Genomic DNA, 7,108 nt, shown 5'->3' on the forward strand with positions numbered 1-7,108 from the left:
TTCCTGTCTAGTGTCATTCTTTTCCTCCTCTTATTTTTGATGCTACAAAAGCTTCTGGATGATGGAGGAGAGGTGGAGACTAGGGAAGCAGAGGCATGCAAAGCTGGAAATAGAATTAAAATTACTTATGGATTTCCTTTAACAGAACCTTGAAATAGAACCAATATCCTTTCATTTAAAAAAAAGCATCTAAATCAATAGGTGTAATAATGATGGCTACAGGTTCTCTTCATGAAATTTCTTTCTCTACGTTTTCATCTAGAACCCAAAAATATTCTTAGAGAACAAATGGTGTCTGCCCTTATCCGGTGTCTTCCGTGTAAGGTTAAGATAAGAACAAATCAAGCCAAATGCAGGATATGGCTGTGAGAACGTTTACTGGGAAACAGCCAGCCAGAGGAAAGCCATGATCCCTGTGAGAGCTTCTACATCAGTGAGGTCAAGGTTACAGAGCCTGGGTCAGATCCTGCTTCAGATCCTGGCTCTGCTGCTTACTGGATGAAAAATTTGGTCAAGTTACACAACTTCTGTTTCTGTGCGTCTCTTTTTTCATCTGCAAAGTGGGTGCTTGGGTTAAATGTTTGTCCCTTCCAAGTTGATATTGAATTGCCATTGCAACTAAATGAAGGTGAACCTTTAACACGTGGTTAGGCCGTGAGTGGATTAAAGGGCTTTCAAAGGGCTGGCCTTTGGCCCAGTAGTTAAGAAGCCCAAGCTCCATATTGGAGTGTTGGGGTTCAACTCTGGACTTCACTCCAGCCTCCAGCTTCCTGCTAATGCAGACCCTGGGAGACAGCACTTGGGGTCCAAGTGTCTGGGCCCCTGCCACCCATGTTGGAGATCCAGACTGAGTTCCTGGCTCCCAGCTTTGCCCAGCCCAGCCTCAGCTGTTGCAAGCGTTTAGGGAGTGAATCAGCTGGTTAATCTCTCTCTCTCCCTCCCTATCTCTCTCCCTCTCTCCCTCTCTCCCTCTCTCCCTCTCTCCCTCTCTCCCTCTCTCCCTCTCTCCCTCTCTCCCTCTCTCCCTCTCTCCCTCTCTCCCTCTCTCCCTCTCTCCCTCTCCCTCTCCCTCTCAAATTATACCTACAGGACTTTTGGGAGTGGGTTCTAAATTCTAGAATAAGTTCTAGAAATCTGACACTGCACTGCGCCTGTAGTTAACAACACAGCTTTGTGCACTCAACACTGGTTATGGGGGTAGAGCTCCTGTTAAACATTCTTCCCACAATAGAAAGAAAGAACAGACAAGGGAGGAGGGGGAGAGAAGGGAGGATGGAAGGGAGGGAAAAAGAGAAAACAAATATATCCCCATCTGTAGGACTACATGCCTACAGCATTGGGTGAGGGAAGACAGCTCCCAACAGAAGTAGAGATAGGCAAACCCCTTTGGATGATGTCCTTTTTTTTAAAAAAAAATTATTTATTTATTTATTTGAAAGGCAAAGTTACAGAGAGGCAGGGGGCGGAGAAAGAGAGAGAGAAAGTGTTCCATCCACTGGTTCACTCCCCAAGTGGCTGCAATGGCCGGAGCTGAGCCAATCCAAAGCCAGAGGCCAGGAGCTTCTTCCGGGTTTCCCACGCAGGTGCAGGACCTAAGGACTTGGGCATCTTTTGCTGCTTTCCCAGGTCATAGCAGAGAGCTGGATCAGAAGTGAAGAAGTCAGGACTCAAACCAGCACCCATATGGGATGCCGGCACTGCAGGCGGCAGTCCCACCCACTATGCCACAGTGCCCACCCCTGGATGACATTCTTTAAAAGAATTTTATCCCCCAAAGTTGTCCCAATATATAAGAGAATTTCAGAAAAAGTTCATGGGGCCAAGGAAGGGCAGGCATTTTGCACTGGGTTAGGAAGTCACTTGGGACACCTGCACCCCATATCAGAGCGCCTGGGTTCCACTCCCAGCTCCACTCCTATTCCTGCTAATGTGCACCCTGCTAGGCAGCAGGTGATGGCTCAACCCTGCAACCCACACAGGAGACCTCCATGGAGTCCCTGGCTCCTGGCTTTGGTCTAGCCCAGTTCTGGCTGTTGCAGACATTTAGATTGAACCAGTAAATGGAAGATCTCTCTGTCTGTCTGTCTGTCTGTCTTCTGTCTCTCTGAATTTCAAGTAAAAACAGATAAATGAAGTTAACATTGACTGTCAGAAAGAAACACATTGGGAGCTAGCCCACACCTAGGGCAGGCAGCTGCCAGCGAGATATGCCAGCTTTCCAGCCCTGACAAGGCTCTTGACAAGTCCCTAGAAGTCCTTACAGAGCAGCGATGCCTGTCTTTTGTGCATGTCACAGCTCTGATCCTCCCAGCAATTAGGCGAGAAAGGGCTGGGGGAGCTTGACAGGGCTTTTGGTTTGGGTTTGGGTTTGGTTCTTTGGAAGCTTCTGTCCCTCGAGCAAAGCCACTTCAATTGCCTGCGTTTGCACAAATACGCAGTCTCCTACCCAGCTCCATCAAGACGGATTCCCTGGCAGGTCTGAGACAGGTGCCCAAGGGAAAAGGTGAATCAGCCCTTCACACAGGGCTCATCTTTTTCTCACCATCGCGAAGTCCCTACAAAGGTGAGAGCAGCCTGTGGCAGAGGACAGATGTTGCTGCTAAAATTGGACACAGGCGCCATGCGCTGCGCGGGGGGAGCGGGGGAGGACGCGGTAAGTGAGGAGTCTCTGTGAAGGTGAGCCGCCAGGGGGCGGCACTCCCTGCTGAGGGCGGGCAGGCAGGGTCAGGGAAGACTGTGGTTACCTCTCTGCCCACCCGGTACCATTGCCCCCTCCAACTGCTGCCCAGGTATGGGGGCACTGAGGTCCCCAGAGGTGGACCTGACTTCCAGGAACTGTCTGCCCTGGCTTGAAATGAATTCACTTGGAAGCCAGAAGGCCACCAGTGGCCACTGCTTTTTTTTTTTTTTTTTTTTTTTAAGATTTATTTCTTTATTTGAGAGGCAGAGTTACAGACAGAGAAAGGGAGAGACAAAGAGAAAAGTCTTCCATCTGCTGGTTCACTCCCCAAATGACTGCAACAGAGGAAGCTGGGCCAATCTGAAGCCAGGAGCTTCCTCCAGGTCTCCCACATGGGTGAAGGGGCCCAAGGACTTGGGCCATCTTTTGCTGCTTTCCCAGGCCATTAACAGAGAGCTGGATTGGAAGAGGAGCATCCGGGACTCAAACCGGTGCCCATATGGGATGCTGGCACTGCAGACAGCGGCTTTACCCAATGCACCACAGTGCTGGCCCCATGCCAGGACTCTTCTAATGGTACAAAATGTGAGAAGGAGTGTTTGCAGTGTATTTGCTTCTTTCCTTCAGGTGAATAACACATGTGTTGTGTGGCAATGACCTTGGGCTAGCTCTCAACAACACAGTTCTTGAAAACTCTTCTTAAAGTGTCATCGGACGTTTCTCTTCTCAGCACTGTTGGAGCCTAAGCCACAGGGAGAGGCCCAGCGTGAGAATCTGAGTCAGGGCGGCAGCTCTGATGTTTGAGGCCCTTCCTAGTGTCAACCAAGGCCCAGAGACAGCAAACAGCTCCCCCAGGACCAGCAACCCGGGAGCACATTCTGCAAATGCCTACCACCCAAGCCTCAGTCCACGCTCTGCCACCACCTCCACCAGGCTGTCACTCGCAGGGTCATGTCCACCTGCTCTGATTAGCCCAGGGACAGGAGCTTAGACAGCTATGGTGGTTGCTCTTTCCCAAGCCCATTGTTGGTGTCCAAACGCACCAGTGCTCGGCCTGATCACCTTACCTTGTCTGTTCCTTGCCAGTAAAGACTTGCCCATAGTGCATCCCTCCCTCTGCCTCCAGGCCAACCCCAGTGCAGTCCCATGTGGCCCGCATGGGCCAGTATGTGCCTTCCTCTTGGGGACTGTGAGTGACCACCTGTGTTTTCAATGGCAGCTTCACTGTGCCTCCGGTATCCTGGGAATCTACTCCATTTCAAAACAGGCAATAGCATTTGTACTTGGGGGAAGGCCTTTGATGAGAGGAGAGAGAATTGGGGGGGTCGTCTCATTAGGGTCTCCTGCTTCTCTGCAGGTGCCACACTGGGGCGTCGCTCACCTGACACTGATCCCACCAAAATCCAGGCAGCCCCACAGCGGTGACTCATAGGTATCACTAACTGCACTGCACACAACTGCTGCCTAGAGCCACCTCCCTCAAACTTCTCCCTCTCCCCTCCCCCTCCCCCAGGCTCTCTGCCTCCATTTATAGCATCTCCATCCATTGAGTTGTTCAACCCAAGACTATTTGCTGTTATCCTCAACCCTTTTCTCCTTCGTTCTAGTACATCACCCAGCTCTATCAATGCTGCCACCAACACATCTCTCAATGGCACCATTTCTCTCTTCTCCACACCACCCTGTCCCAAGCCAGTATATTGCTAGCTTGCACTGTTTCAATAGCCTCATCCTCTATTTCTGCATACAATAACTCAAGCAACCTTTTTTTAAAAAAAAAGATTTATTTATTTATTTATTTGAGATTAAGGGTTACAGAAAGACAGAGGCAGAGAGAGAGAGAGAGAGGTCTTCCATCTGCTGGTTCACGCCCCAAATGGCCGCAATGGCTAGAGCTGTGCTGATCCGAAGCCAGGAGCCAGGAACTTCTGGGTCTCCTTTGTGGGTGCAGGGGCCCAAGCACTTGAACCATCCTCCGCTGTTGTCCTAGGCCATAGCAGAGAGCTGGATCAGAAGTGGAGTAGCCAGGTCTCAAACTGGCGCCCATATGGGATGCTGGTGCCATAGTGCCGGCCCCATCAAGCAGCCTTTGTAAATCATAAATGATACACTCTGAGTCCTTTGGTTAAAAGCCTTCAGTTGTAGTTAGAACTCAAAATCTTCCTGGGTAAGGCCTGACTCCACCCACGCCGTCAATCAACCCTCGCGGTGTAGCTTTGCTCACTGTACTCTGGCCCCAATCCCCCTTTTCCTTAGCTCCTTTCCTGGCTGCAGCCCCCTTCTCCCTGCCCTGGGCCCATGTGGAAGAGATGTATCAGCAGCACTCACCCAGAGTCCTGGCGCTTCTCCTCTGCACTCACGCTCCCTCGCAGCTAGGCGTGGCATGAGCTTTGTTCTGTCAGCGACACGTCAGTGCGAGGGACATGCGTCACTGGGCAGCTGAGGCATCTGCGGGCCACAGTGTGGTCTCCGTGCTCTGTTCCCTGGGTGCTGATGTTGGAGAGCAACTTAACACAGAGGCGCTGCGAGATCAAAGGCTGCTGGGATGCTGAGCCCATATGGAGGGCAGCTGCCCTGCAGAGCTGCCGGGGCTGGTCATTCCCTTTAGCTGTTTGTCCTTCCACACTGAAAGCCTTCCCCGACTGCCTTACAGAGTCTCTCTCTCTCTCTCTCTCTCTCTCTCTCTCTCTCTCTCACACACACACACACACACACACACGCCCCCTTGCTCTTTTCTCATACAAGCCTTCTTAATTCTTCCTAAATGGCTCTTATCGGAATTCACATCTTGTTTATCATAATGTTGCTATTTGTATTCACTTGGTATTGATTTGCTCATCAATCGCCCCACCTTCCTGACTGGACACTCCAGCAGGGTAGGGACCAGGTCTGAGTTGCTTTCGGGGACCGTCCCCTGTGCATTCAGCCTGCCCATAAAGCACATGCACACACCATTTCTCATTTTATTGTACATACTAAGCAGATGGAGAGGGAGAGCACACCCATCCACAGGTTACTCCCTAGATGCCTGCGATGGCCCTGGGCTGGGCTAAGGCCAAAGCCAGGAACTCCCACAAAAGTAACTAACCATCACCACTGCCACCTGGGGTTGGCTTTGGCAGGAAGCCGGAGTCAGGAGCCAGAGCCAGAAACTGGACCCAGGTCCTCCGATGTGGGAGGCAGGCATCCCAGTCCTAGGCCATCTGCCCAACCTGCACGTTCACTACATGCTGAATGGCTGAGCGAATGGACGCTCTAAAGAAAGGGTTAGCACTGTGGCAGTCAAAGTGATTGGCACCTCATCTCACCGTCCGCACCGCATCCTCCTGTCTCCTCCTCATCTGTCTCCTCGGCTGTTCTTATGCCTCCTCTGCTTTACCTTCTCGGTCCCCTTGCTTTCCTCCTCTTCCCCCCCCCCCCCCCCGCTTTCAGCCCTGCCGACGTCATAGCTAAGGAGTTGCTAACCCCAGCCCCACCAGGGCTGGGGTTGCAGAGTTGCCGTCTTAACCAAGCAGTGTTGACTGCAGCTGCGTAGAAAAAAGAAAACTCCTAGAACCTGCTTGTTATTTGCCTGGCACTCAGCGCTCTCCTGGCTGGGCTGGCTCTGCATTTGGCCTGTGGACAATCACGGAGGCACAACCCAGGGCAGCTGGCTCCCTTCCCACCTTCTCCATCTCCCAGAGACACGACCACCCACGTGTAGCTCACGCTGGAAATTCCACAAGGTCTCAGACCCCTCCCTCTTCCTTTCCTGCCAGTCAGGAAGTCCTTAGCTGGATCCCCAGGAGGCAGGCCTCCTGCCCACCCCTTTCCACCTCTCCCTGCCCCGCCATCATCTGCATTCTACCCACTCCATAGCTTCATTTTGTCCCCTTGTAACCGGCCTCTCTGGCTTTAAACTCACCCCATTATACTCTCCAATGTCGTCCAGTTGTGCTTAAATCCCTGGCTGCTTCTGTCTCCAGAATGGGATGCACATGCCTTAGCCTGGTCTTTAGGGTGCTTCAGATGGGGCCTGGGGCACAGGCCCACCCTGACCCTGCCCACCTGCCCCTCACACCTTACACTCTGGCCATACTGCAACCTGGCACCTCTTCAAACTGTGGGGACATTATCCTGCTAAGCGTGTTATCTTAGGCAAAGTCATTCCTGTTAAGGTAGAACTGCCCGTGCTTAGCAAAATGTTGAGATGAACTGTTTGCAAAGAGACGATAAGCCTCTAAGGATATGGTTAGAAGGATGTTGAGGCCGGCGCCGAGGCTCAATAGGCTAATCCCCCGCCTGCGGCGCCGGCATACCGGGTTCTAGTCCTGATTGGGGCGCCAGATTCTATCCCGGTTGCTCCTCTTCCAGTCCAGTTCTCTGCTGTGGCCCAGGAGTGCAGTGGAGGATGGCCCAAGTCCTTGGGCCCTGCACCCACGTGGAAGA

The 7,108-nt window shown here is 52.1% G+C and overlaps 1 long non-coding RNA gene across 1 annotated transcript; it reads right to left on the reverse strand.

Moving 5' to 3' along the window:
- Positions 1 to 4,444: 4,444 nt before the first annotated feature.
- Positions 4,445 to 5,170, reverse strand: LOC149124642 (uncharacterized). The gene is made up of 2 exons (XR_016213348.1): positions 5,009 to 5,170; positions 4,445 to 4,666 (listed from the first exon to the last, which is right to left on the reverse strand). It is a non-coding gene; the product is annotated as an uncharacterized LOC149124642 (long non-coding RNA).
- Positions 5,171 to 7,108: the final 1,938 nt, after the last annotated feature.

Source organism: Oryctolagus cuniculus, chromosome 9, assembly GCF_051225735.1.
Source record: "Oryctolagus cuniculus isolate XC-2025 breed Fujian yellow rabbit chromosome 9, ASM5122573v1, whole genome shotgun sequence".
Taxonomy (NCBI): domain Eukaryota; kingdom Metazoa; phylum Chordata; class Mammalia; order Lagomorpha; family Leporidae; genus Oryctolagus; species Oryctolagus cuniculus.